This window comes from Harmonia axyridis, chromosome X (genome assembly GCF_914767665.1).
Source record: "Harmonia axyridis chromosome X, icHarAxyr1.1, whole genome shotgun sequence".
Lineage (NCBI taxonomy): Eukaryota > Metazoa > Arthropoda > Insecta > Coleoptera > Coccinellidae > Harmonia > Harmonia axyridis.
Window position 1 is genome coordinate 6,809,407 of NC_059508.1, and position 13,053 is coordinate 6,822,459.

Sequence of the window (13,053 nt, forward strand, 5' to 3'; positions counted from 1 at the left end):
GACCTAATGGTCTATTGTGCCCCCATCAGAACTATTCTCTCCATAACGTGATCTACAGCTCGCCTTCCAGTTCCAGAGTTCACATGAACTCCAATATCTGAGATGGCTTCAAGGAGGCTAATTCCTCACTTCTATGAGTTTCGTGTCCAAGGCAGGTCTTGCGTTCGCTAGCGATGGCGAGGCATTCCGTCACCAGGTGATCCGGAGTTTCTTCCTCCTCCCCACAGAATCTGCACTCGTCGTTTTCTGTTAGACCCATTCTCATGAGTTCTCCTAAGGCGGCAATGCCCTGTGAAGAATACAGTGAGGAGGTGTAGCATATTCTTACTAAGTACTAAGATCCAGATACCTCTTGGATCTTGTAGAGAAAACAGTGGTTAGTATATCGGCCCTACCTGGATTTATCAGGAATGGGGAGACATCAGGAATGGAGTCGATTCGTTATGGAGTACCTCAGGGCTCGGTGCTGGATCCACTGTTGTTTCTAATCTACATCAATGATCTTCCACAAAACATTTTTTGCACCGATATTTGCTCATTTGCTGCTGACACAAGTATTTTGAACCACGGTCCTAATATGAATGAAGTTGGAGAAAGAACAAACAACTCACTAGCACAAGCAAAATCTTGGTTCAATATCAATAAATTACAGATGAACGAAAAAAAAACCCACAATATCACTTTCACATCCCAAACTTCAGAGAAGAAAGAAGACATGAAATTTGTAGGAATATCCTTTTAACATAATTTCAAATGGTCATGCCATATAGAGACACTATCGAAACGACTGTCAAAAGTGACATATGGAATCAAGGGACTCATAGAGGCAGCTACGGTGGAGACCGCTCTCAGTATGTATGACAGCGATTTCCATAGCAGGATCAGCTATGGTGTTATATTATGAAGAAGCAGCACAAACATTGAAAATTGCAGAAGAAATGTGTGAGAATGATGTGCAAAAAGCCAACAAGAACAAGCTGCAGAGAATTATTCCAGAAATTAGGAATACTGACAGTAACATCACTCTCTCAGAGCACGAAAATAGCCTAGAGAGATACCCACTACTTAACCCAATTCGTGCTTGTAGTAGCAGGTTCAAACCCTGCCACTACTGGGTTGAGTAATCATAAAATCTTCGCGATAACAAAAACTTATAATATGGTGGTGTGAGAACGCATTTCTCTAGGACAAAACTCTTTCTGACTGCGTATCTCGTCATGTGTTTTATATTATGTTCATCAGGTATCAGGGAATAACGAGAGTTATAATATTGAGAATATTCCGTGGAGAATTCCGGGACATTCAATTTCTCAGTTTGACCAGGCAAGAAGGTTTCTCAAACCATCAGCTTGCGCAACGTTTGATTATTCCACGGGCTTCAGTAAGGTGCATAGTTGCTCTTTTACTGGGAACCGGCAGGGGAAGGTGGAAGATAACGTCCCACCACATCGCACACGAAGGGTTCAAAGTATTCTCCAAGGGCATAATACCCAGAGAATGAACTGGCCAGCAAACTAACCAGACATGAATCCAATTGAGCCCGTATGGGCTTACTTAGGGAGAGCAATATCCAATCGCCAAAACCCACCTTCAACTTTTCAGGAATTGAGTTTAGCTCTTGAGGAAGATTGGAACGATATGCCTGAAAATGTTATTAATAACTTGATTCGTGTGATGCCTAGCATTATTGGGCAGTTGATTGAGAGAAGAGGTGGTAATACGGACTATTGAATTTGAATTCAGTTGTGGAATAACTATAATTAATCAAAAATAAATAATCGATAAATTTACGAGTAGATAATTACTAATTTTTTCTATTTTGTCTCATTCTGATAAAGCAAACAGTAACAAACAAAGATTTTCTATCAAATATATTGCAGTTGAAATAGAGGAAAATATTCATCTCATTTCCAGAACATAGATTGTTTATTTGTTGAGAAACCTAGGGGGCCAAGACTTTTGACGATGTGTGTATACTCACTAAGTCCTAGTTGCTTGGTATTTCTCATCAGATTTTTGGGTACTTTTCCAGTTGTTGAGATGAAAGTTGGAATAGTTCATCGTCATTGCCCACTAGTACTCTAACTGAATCTCGTGATGCCTAGATTTTGACATTTTTTCCTGTGTTCTTCCTTATTCGTTTTCTTAGAACGTTTAATGATGATATGATATGGAAATTTTATTTAATTTTTTTTGTTCTCAGCTGATGAAAGCTGCACAATTATTATTATATTATATATTATATTAACGAATTATTTTGTTTGGAATATACTTGAATATTTCTCCTCTCTTGTCATTATAATTTATATCCTCGAATGATATAAACGATTTTGTACCTTTTGCATTAATCGATGTCGATATATCGACGGATTCATGGAATTTGCCATCCCTACATAAATATTGTGCTACAAAAGGGATCGCTACGTACATTGTCGAGCTCTTTTCATACTTGTTGAAAGTTTCTATCTGAAGAGAACGAGGGTTACCAATGAATCCACTCTATCTATCCTCTGTCCCTTCTGTAAAGTAAACAGCTTTTGAAGCAATTGATTATTATTTATTTATGTTTGAAGTATCCAGACAAGAGTCACTGATTATCTTTCAATTCTAGAATAGGGAGAATTGAATTGTATTTTTCATTTATCTAGCCTTAGGATTTTGAGATTTTCGATGTCGATGTTGATGGAATTTAATGGTTGTTGATTATAGCCTACTATTTTTTGGTTTTTACCTTGAATTAAATAATCAAGATCTGATGATTGGCATAGAGGTACCCTGGACAACATTATATTTCTCAGAGTTGTGAGCTTTACTCTTTTCCAGGTTCCAGGAGTATATATACAGGGTGGCCATTTGAAAACGAAACAGACGAGATTACAGACGAAATAAAGTTTTTCGATAGAAATGCTCGGACAGGTCGATTTCTGTTTCGAGGGGGATAACTTAAGATGTAGGTTACGGACGCATAGCGCTTCAACCCTTGCTACTACAACCCTCACCCCCAAATTTTGAATAGGGAAGATGGGGTGAGTGATACCTCATTTGAAAGGTATTTTTATACTGATTTCAGCACAGTAATTGTTTTTTCATTTTATGCATTAGTTCTCGAAATATTCTTAACTAAGTATTTGAAAATGAAGTGGTGTTTTCATGGCACTTGTAGTGTTTTGTGAAAAATCGACATTTTGAGCTTCAAAACAACCATGACTGTGGCTTCCTTCCTAACTAACTAACGCATGAATATTTCGAGAACTAATGCATAAAATGAAAAAACAATTACTGTGCTGAAATCAGTATAAAAATACCTTCAAATTGAGGTATCACTCACCCCATCTTCCCTATTCAAAAATTGGGGGTGGGGGTTGTAGCGGCAAGGGTTGAAGCGCTATGCGTCCATAACCTACATCTTAAGTTGTCCCCCCCGAAACAGAAATCGACCTGTCCGAGCATTTCTATCGAAAAACTTCATTTCGTCTGTAATCTCGTCTGTTTCGTTTTCAAATGGCCACCCTGTATATGTGAATCTATTCTTTTGAGATAGAGCAATACAAAAAATTATCAACTTCAAACAACAAAGCATGTATAGATGTGAGCTCAGTATTAGCAGAGGAAATGTAAACGGGACATCATACATTTCAACGTATGATATAAGAACACAGATAAAAACCTCAACAAAATCTCTGTCCCCGTATAGGCGTAGTGACTAGTTTGTGTATTTGTTTACATAAAAAGCTGAAATAATTTGAATTGAAGGGATTTCTCTTCATCCAAACAGAATTTCCTCTTCACTAACTATTGACAACGATAATGAAATCTAAGTACCAAAACGAAAAGAACCAGAAAGGAGTAATAAATGTTTCTATTATAGTGATTTGAAGTAAGCAACCCATTCTAAAAAAGAATATGAAACAGAATGAATAAATTGGAAACCACCATGAAATTTATGAATTGGAAAAGTATTCTCCAAGTGGTCAATGGTTTCTTCTACACCACACTCACATAGTGGGTTTTCTATAGAATGCCATTTGAAGAAAGTACTATTGCAACGACCATGACCAGTCCTAGGTCGATTTAAAATACACTAAATTTTCCTAGGGAGATTGAAATCTGGAACTTTCTCTGAAGGATCAACGATGATACTTTTGTTGAAAACATTACAAGAACTCCATGTCGAACGCCAAATTTCCTTCTCACTTTCATTAAAGTGAAGGAAAGTATCAATCCATAAAGGTTTGCGTGACTCTAATCTGGCAGTTCTAGTATCTGGGAGGTAAGATACAATTGTAAATGAGTTCGGGTAGAAATGAAATTTATCCCAAGATTTCTTGACTGCAACCTGTCTACGAATATGAGGCGGAACTAAAGGGTGTTGTTTTTAGAGCTATAGAACTTTAAATTGCGATAAAACAACGATGGATTATTCGATTGACATGAATTTTATTTATCCGTAAGATAATCTTGTGGCATTACATTTTAAATATGATTTCTGGCATATGACCGCCACGGCTGGCTCGGATGTAGTCTAATCTGGACGTCCAATTTTTTTTTTTTTTTTTTTTAACGACTTTATTCTTCAATTAGATACAACAAGGCGGCGACATTCAGCTTGAAGCTACTCTTACATGTAACCTCATCATACAATAACATGTACAACACATCCATGACCTAGCCGGGATACGAACCCGGTACCTTCGGCATCACAGCCGTCTCCCAAACCACTGTGCCACCGAAGGTAGACGACTTTTTCCAACATTTGTGGCCGTATATCGGCAATAACACGGCGAATGTTGTCTTCCAAATGGTCAAGGGTTTGTGGCTTATTCGCATAGACCAATGACTTTACATAGCCCCACAGAAAGTAGTCTAGCGGTGTTGAATCACAAGATCTTGGAGGCCTATTCACAGGTCCAAAACGTGAAATTAGGCGGTCACCAAACGTGTCTTTCAATAAATCGATTGTGGCACGAGCTGTGTGACATGGACTGTGTGACGTTGGAAGCACAGCTCCTGGACATCATGGTTGTTCAATTCAGGAATGAAAAAGTTAGTAATCATGGCTCTATACCGATCACCATTGACTGTAACGTTCTGGCCATCATCGTTTTTGAAGAAGTACGGACCAATGATTCCACCAGCCCATAAAGAGCACCAAACAGTTTTTCGGGATGTAACGGTGTTTCGACATACACTTGAGGATTAGCTTCACTCCAAATGCGGCAGTTTTGTTTGTTGACGTAGCCATTCAACCAGAAGTGCGCTTCATCGCTAAACAAAATAAAATGGACGTAGTGCGCGATACGTATTCCGCACAGAACCATTATTTTCGAAATAAAATTGCACAATTTGCAAGCGTTGTTCAGGCGTGAGTCTATGCATGATGAATTGCCAATTCAAACTGAGAATAAATCACTTAACAGCTGTTGAATCGGTCGTCATCTTGAACAGTAATGCCAACTTAAAGTTATATACCTCGAAAAAAACACCCGTTATATGTGATAGCACTGGTAACCAATGTAAAGGTGTAGATCTTATAGTTCCACTTATAATTCTCATAGAAACGTTTAGCTGTGCATCAATTTTATGAACATGAGCACTATTGAACCGAACAGAACAACAGTATTCAGCAGCAGAAAAAACTGAGGCCAAAGCTGGCGTACGAAGAGTGCTGGCATCCTATGAAGAACCAGCTAATTTCCGAAGTATATTATTTCTCGACTTCAATTTCATACAAAAATTTTTCATGTGGACTTTGAAATTCAAAGAAGAATCAAGTTCAACTCCATAATATTTGGCAGTATAATTACGATTCAATTATTGAAAGTTACTTTCAGGAGACTTCTGCTTCATTTGGATTAGGTAAATGCCACTCGAGAAAGTATTTTTCATAATTTTTAGATCTTCATTCAAAGTATTTTCAATAATAGATTTTACTTCAACTGTATTTTTTTCCCTTCAAAAAACAACAAAGCTACACCTACAACGCGATATCTCACAAACTAATAGTCGGACTGCTGTCAAATTTTGACACGTATCGTTTGAAGGATGGTACTAACTAAAAATCATATGGATTAAATACTAGCACCGCCATCTGTGCATCAGACCGGGGACTTTTCAATTGGCCTTATATTCCATTACAAATCTTGAAAATTAAGCTCTCCTCTTTTTTTCTAAAAGCCCAACTCTCGAGTGAAAAATCCAGTTTTCTCTCAACAAAAAATTGTTTGCTTTCATCAAAGCCCCATTCTCTTCAATTACTAAAATCCGAAAACTTGCTCCTTAACGTTCAATTTCATCATGCAGCCCAAGAACTCTTATCTCACTTGAAAACTCACTTGTCTAAAACAAGCAACGACTCCTCCAATCCTAAACAGTTTATTTCCCAAACTTTCCACTACGATATTTGACGTTCCAGTTCTCTCATCCTCTTGAAGTTCTGGTGTTAGAAGTGGTTTTAATTTTTTTTTTCAACTTACTGTCTACAAAAAAAAGAATTGTGGCGGCTTCTTATAAAGCTCCACATAGCAACAATATACACAGCATTCGGTGGCCTAGAGGCTATGAGGGTAGACTCACTCACCGAAGGCGCCGGGTTCGAGTCCCGGCGGCTCCCGATAATAATAAATTCCCCAAGCGTCTGTGACACGGCACACACAAATATACCAAAGTCACACTGATGAGTCCGGTGTGTGTGCCAGGGACGAAACGCATAAGTAGGCATATGTGAAATCCTACATTGGTGACCCCGACGTGATGGCGGAAAACTGCGGCGTTGGAGCGCAGAGGCGACTCACTGCCCCGCACAACGTTACGGCTACTGGGGTGTCCATCGAACACTAGAGCCGATGGCTTGCCGAGCCTCGTGTTTCCGTCGTCACAGCAAGCAAGCCCGACGTGATGGGAATGGCCATCTAAACGATGTGTCCTGGAAAGCAGAAGGTCGATGCGTAGCTCCCTTATATCTGCAATTTCCAAACGGAACTCTAGACGCCCATTCCCATGACGTGCAATACGTGCTCCTTGGTCTGCCGCGGTATGCCGGACGTGAATAGGCGGCATTCACCGTCCGTACGATGCCTGCGAGGTGCAGCTCTGATTAGGCGGCAATCACCCAGCTGCACTGATGACCTCGTAACACGCATAAGTTTCGTTCCTCCGTCACTGGGGAGGGAGTCATGTGGCGGCTCGTCATAAAGCTCCATATAGCAACTATATACACAGCATTCGGTAGCCTAGAGGTTAAGAGGTAGACTCACGTACCGAGATGCGACAAGGTCCCGGGTTCGAATCCCGGCGGCTCCCGATAATAATAAATTCCCCAAGCGTCTGTGACACGGCACACACAATTATACCAAAGTCACACTGATGAGTCCGGTGTGTGTGCCAGGGACGAAACGCATAAGTAGGTATACGTGAAATCCTACAGAGTGTTTATCGGAAGTTAGTTTTTCAATCGATTGGACTGAAGCACGACTGAAACAGCCTCTTAAGAATAACATGTGAAGACGTACGGGCGTTTGATCGTTCAATATGGTGTAAAATGTTGATTGGATTTTGTAAAACTCGAATTATAAGGTGCGCAACCAGTTTCTCGCTGTCTTTTCGATGAAAATGCAACTGCATTGTGGGAAATTGGTTAAAATGAATGAATTGGAGGTTTATATACGCTTCAGCTACCGTTTTCTGCGAATGGAAGAAGAAAACATAACGCAATCGAAATATATTTGTGTCTGCATCATGAAGTTATTCTCGATTAAACATGTCAGCTTACGAGCCAAATTCTCTTCATTTGCGGAAGGTTTCAATTTTATGCTTTAATTTGAAGAAATATGCGGCTGAGACTCATCGTATGCTCTCAAATAGCTATGATGAGGCTGCTTTTAGTCAAAAACGTGCCGAGAAGGAGGTTTCAACGCTTTAAGAACAGTGATTTTGCAGTTGAAGGCCAGCATTGCGAAGGAAGAGAAAAGGATTATGAATATGCAGAATTGGAGGCATTACTTGATCGAAACTCGTGTCAAACGCAACAAAAATTAACAGAATCATTAGGAGTGACTCAACAAGGCATTTCAAAATGCCTGAAAGTCATGGGAATGATTTAGAATCAAGGGTATTGGGTGACGTACGAGTTGAAGCCGAGAGATGTTGAACGGCGTTTGTTTGTTTGTGAACAGCTGCTTGCAAGGCGAAGGCGGAAGAGATTTCTGAATCGCATTGTGACTGAAGACGAAGATTGGTTTCATTACGATAATCCTAAGCACAGAAAATCACGGAGATTCCTGGTCACGCTTTCACGTCAACGGAGAAACCGCATATTCATGGTTCCAAGGTCGCATGCTCAGTATTTGGTGGGACCAGCTTGGCGTAGTGTATTATGAGTTGTTGAAACCGACTGAAACAATCAAAGGCTATCGTTATCAAACGGAATTAATGCGTTTGAGCCGAACATTGAAAGACAAACAGCCGCAATAAAACGAGAGACATGATAAAGTGATATCACAGCATGATAATGCTCGACCCCATGCTGCGTAAGTGGTCAAGACATATTTGGAAACGATGAAATGGGAAGTCTCACCTCTCCCGCCGTATTCTTCAGACGTTGCTCCCTCGGATTATCACTTGTTTAGATCAATGGCACACGGCATGACTGATCAGCACTTCCGGTCTCATGCAGAAGTAAAAAATTGGATCGATTCGTGGATCACTTCAAAAGATGACCAGTTTTTTCAACGCGGGAGTCGTACGCTGCCCGAAAGATGGGAAAAAGTAGTGGTCAGCGATGGGCAATTCTTTGAATCATGAATGTATAACTAGTTTATTTGGATAAAGCCTCGAATTTTGGAAAAAAACTGCGGAAGCAGCGTTGTGCGCTGATGTATTATTGTTATTCTCTTCACGTTTTCATTTTTTCGGAACAGAAATCCATTCGTGAGATTTATGTATAGCGGATAATAGACTGCCCTGGGTGATAATTATTTTAGTACTCAGGGGTTTGATCGTTTTGTATAGTTCAAATGTGGGTTTCAGTTTTTTATTTTCTGAAATTACCATCGATCAGGTTTACTTTTTCATTTCGCGAACTTTTTCAAAAACGAGAGGGAATAGATGATATTCTTCTTCAGCGGTGTCAATCCAAGCTGAACTGAGGCCAGTGCTTATTAGTACCTAGAGCCTCTAGTGCATCAGAGAAGGCTAGGGATATAGCCAATAAATTCTTAATAATTTCATGCATCATGAAGTTTGCATGATAGATTGAAAATTAATTCTGTGCTCAGGCGAGTATTTCGTCACCCGGAAGCAATATCTGAAGTTAACAATAATCAATTGTCGAATATGCAATATTGAGGCGTCATGCTGAGTTCGGAATGTCAATTACATGTATACCGATCATTTTTAATTTTTGAAATAGGTATCATTAGTGCTAGTTAGTCGCTTCCGAGCTTCCTTTGATTCTGGATGGATTTCAGGTCATCTACGTCGCCGAGTTGCTATGAAGGTCCACGTTAATCAACCTGCACTTGCTTTACGTATCGTTGATTCTGATCAATCTCGATACTGTATTCGATATCTCATTAGGTATTCACCCAACGAGTCAAATATGAATTATTATTCCCAGTTGAATTTTGGGGTTGAATAGATGCTTCGTTATAACGCGCATTCCTTGAATTGAGCTTTCCCCATTCACATGCGATAACTTTTATATTTTTTCTGAGAATTTTTCATCACACCGAACCGCAATCCATGTTGAGCGAATAATTACGAAGCTTCGTTATAACGTGCATTACTGGAATTGAGATTTGTCCATTCATATGCGATAACTTTTGTATTTTTTGTGAAAATTTTTCATCACACAAAACCCTTTTCCATGTCAAGCGAATAACACTTTATTCGGCTCGAAATATCTGTTTTAACGACCAAAAATTGTGCAACTTTAGCTCTTGGAAATCGAAACAGGGTCGGACTCGATAATGTCTATATTTTTATCGACGTTTTCGACAATTGGCTTTTCAGTGCTTGGTGCATCTTTGACATCAACATCACCGGAACGGAATCGAGGAAACCCAAATGGAGCGTGATTGGCTTTGATAGTATCAGAATCATAAAGACTATTCACATTTTTAGCAGCCTGGCTTGCATTTCCGCTTTTATCGAAAAAAAAACTGTAAAATAAAGCGTATTCTCTCTTTGCTAGTGTCCATCTTTGACACCCGCTCAAACTAAGTGGAGGCAACTAATCACAAAACTGTCGAAAAGTTTTTGTGGTACAAAATCTGATCTTTCTAACGCTATCTACTAGTGGAACCCGATCGGACTCATACAACGCTTGATACATATTACTGAAGCAATCTATTGGAAAAATTATGGATTTCTTTTTACTACACCTAATAATAAAACAGGAATAATAACACGAATACAAAGACTGATGTGATTATTTTGTAGCCTATCAGTTCAAATCTTACTAAACTTATAAACTTCTGTCTAGGTACGTACTTAGATTCGAGTCGATGTGTATGAATTTCAGTTAGCAAATTTGGTAATATTAAAAATATAAGGCTTTGATGAGAAAAATCGTGAAAAATTAAAAAATTTCGAAATCAAGGACTTTCTTAGATTTAAGGCATTTAACTTCTTGTGGCTGATATCCATATCTATTTCAATATGTGAGTAAAATGAAATCAAATTTAAATCAAAGAAATCATGTCCCAATGCGATTTTATTATCGAAAACTTTTCAAAATATTTGTAGTTCTATGCATCTGAGAAAGAAGTGTTCAAATTTTCTTTGAAATACTGGCAATCAATTTTCAAGTTTGTCTGATAGAGGTCTTCTCCTCAAATGAATGGAGTTTCTAGGCGAATGAAGTTCAGAAATAACAAGAATTTGGGGTGTTTGTGTACTGCGTATTTTACTCAAATAAATCCATTAAAGACTTTATTGAATTTTTCCTGACTACTTCAGATATGAAACTGCCAAAAACATGCTCCTGTCTTGGAATACTTTCATCCTGTCATTTATACAACAAGCAATAACCAACTCACATAATCCGAAAAGTTTTCGTGATGTCGAAGTTCAATATACGCCTACCTTCTTTTTCTCCGAAAGCTATTCTAAGCTGTTTTCCCAACTCATTCAATTTCTCAACTTTTCGTCGCTAGAATAATAAAGTATGTATTGGAGATTCAAAATATAATACATAACCACGGTAGAATATTTACTTCGTTCGAATTTTTCTGGATTCAAATGACAATATAATATACAATAACACATTTTCTTCAATTTTATCGAGAATAATTCTTATTGACGGCCTATTTTTGACTGAAGACATGTTGATTTCCACATTTTCCTATATTCACTGAATGGTTTCGTTGTAATATATGTTTCCTTAAGTTATTAGATTAGAGGCCATAAAACAATTAGAGAAAATTAAAAGAAACAATATATTTTTTTTCATTGAAGGCATCGACTACTGCTGTCCTTAACCTCTAATCTAACCATCACCAGACATATAGAAAATCCATGACCTAGCCAGGATTCGAACCCGGTCCACTCTTCAGTCCACTGTACTACCGAGGCAGTCCACAATAAGTAATAAAGAACGATTTGATCCATTTTGACTGCAATACGACAGTAAGTTTCATGAATGCATACTTCTAACCTAAAAAAAAATCCATCCTTGAAAAAGAATATTAACTATAATATGAATAAATCTTGTATATATCGTTGTGTATTTTCAGTTGGCCTGATGATGGAATTATACTCCGAAAGCAATCGCATAGGAATAAAAATTGTTTGAGCTTGTTTTTATACTATAGAAATTTTGAAACTGAATATGATATGATTTACAAAAATCCATCTTTCTATAAAAAAAAACACTTGACTCAGTAGGAACCAACAAAAAATTTCGCTCTTTTGCTAACCTGTATGATTCTATGGCACCCCTTCAAACATCACCTGGATCCGCTCCTGTGATTTAGCTGTAGATTCCTGGAAAAGGTGCGTGGTGGCAGGGCCGGCGCTAGAGAAAACAAAAAGGACGAATTATCATCGAGGCAGGTGATGTTTTTTGTTGGAGGGGAGGGGGGTTGTTTATTGATATTTTTTCAGCAGGGGCGCCAAAAAATTCTTTGCTTCAGGCACAAAAATTGCTCGCGCCGTCCCTTCGTGGTTAATGAGATTCAACTCTTTGGCGTGCTTCTTCCAAAGTAGAGTACGCAACATAGCTGTAATTAGAAGGCAATATCCGTCATTAGGAAAGGGTTCTCAGCTGACGAATGCAAGATATCATTTATGAACACTGAAAGTTTCAACACCTTTATAAAATGAAGGGTTAGAATTTGTTATTTCAAAGACGAGCAATTTCGAATTGACAATTGATTTTGCTAACCTATATGATACTATGGCTCCCCTTCAAACATCGCCTGGATCCGATCCTGTGATTAAGCAGTAGATTCCTGGAAAAGGTGCGAGGTGGCAGGGCCGGCGTTAGGAGTGAAACAGTGAAGTATTTCAGGTGCTAGAGAAATCAAAAAGGACGAATTATCATCGAGGCAGGAGATATTTTTTGTTGGAGGGTTGGGTATGATGTTTATTGATACCTTTTCAGCAGGGGCGCCAAAAATTAGTTAATGAGATTCAACACTTTGGCTGGCTTTTGCTAAAGTAGAGTACGCAAAATAGCTGTTAGTTGAAGGCAACATAGGTCATTAGGAAAGGGTCTGACGAATGCAAGATATCATTTATGGATCCTGAAAGTTTCAACACCTTCATAAAATGAAGGGTTATAATTTGATGTTTCAAAGAGGAGCAATTTCGAATTACCAATTGATTTTGATAACCTATATGATTCTATGGCCCCCCTTCAAACATCGCCTGGATCCGACCCTGTGATTCAGCAGTTTTTTCCTGGATAAGGTACGTGGTGGCAGGGCCGGCGTTAGGGGCGAAACAGTGAAGTATTTCAGGTGCTAGAGAAATCAAAAATCGAGGCAGGTGATGTTTTTTGTTGGGGGGGGGGTGGTTGTTTATTGATTCCTTTTTAGCAGGGGTGCCAAAAAT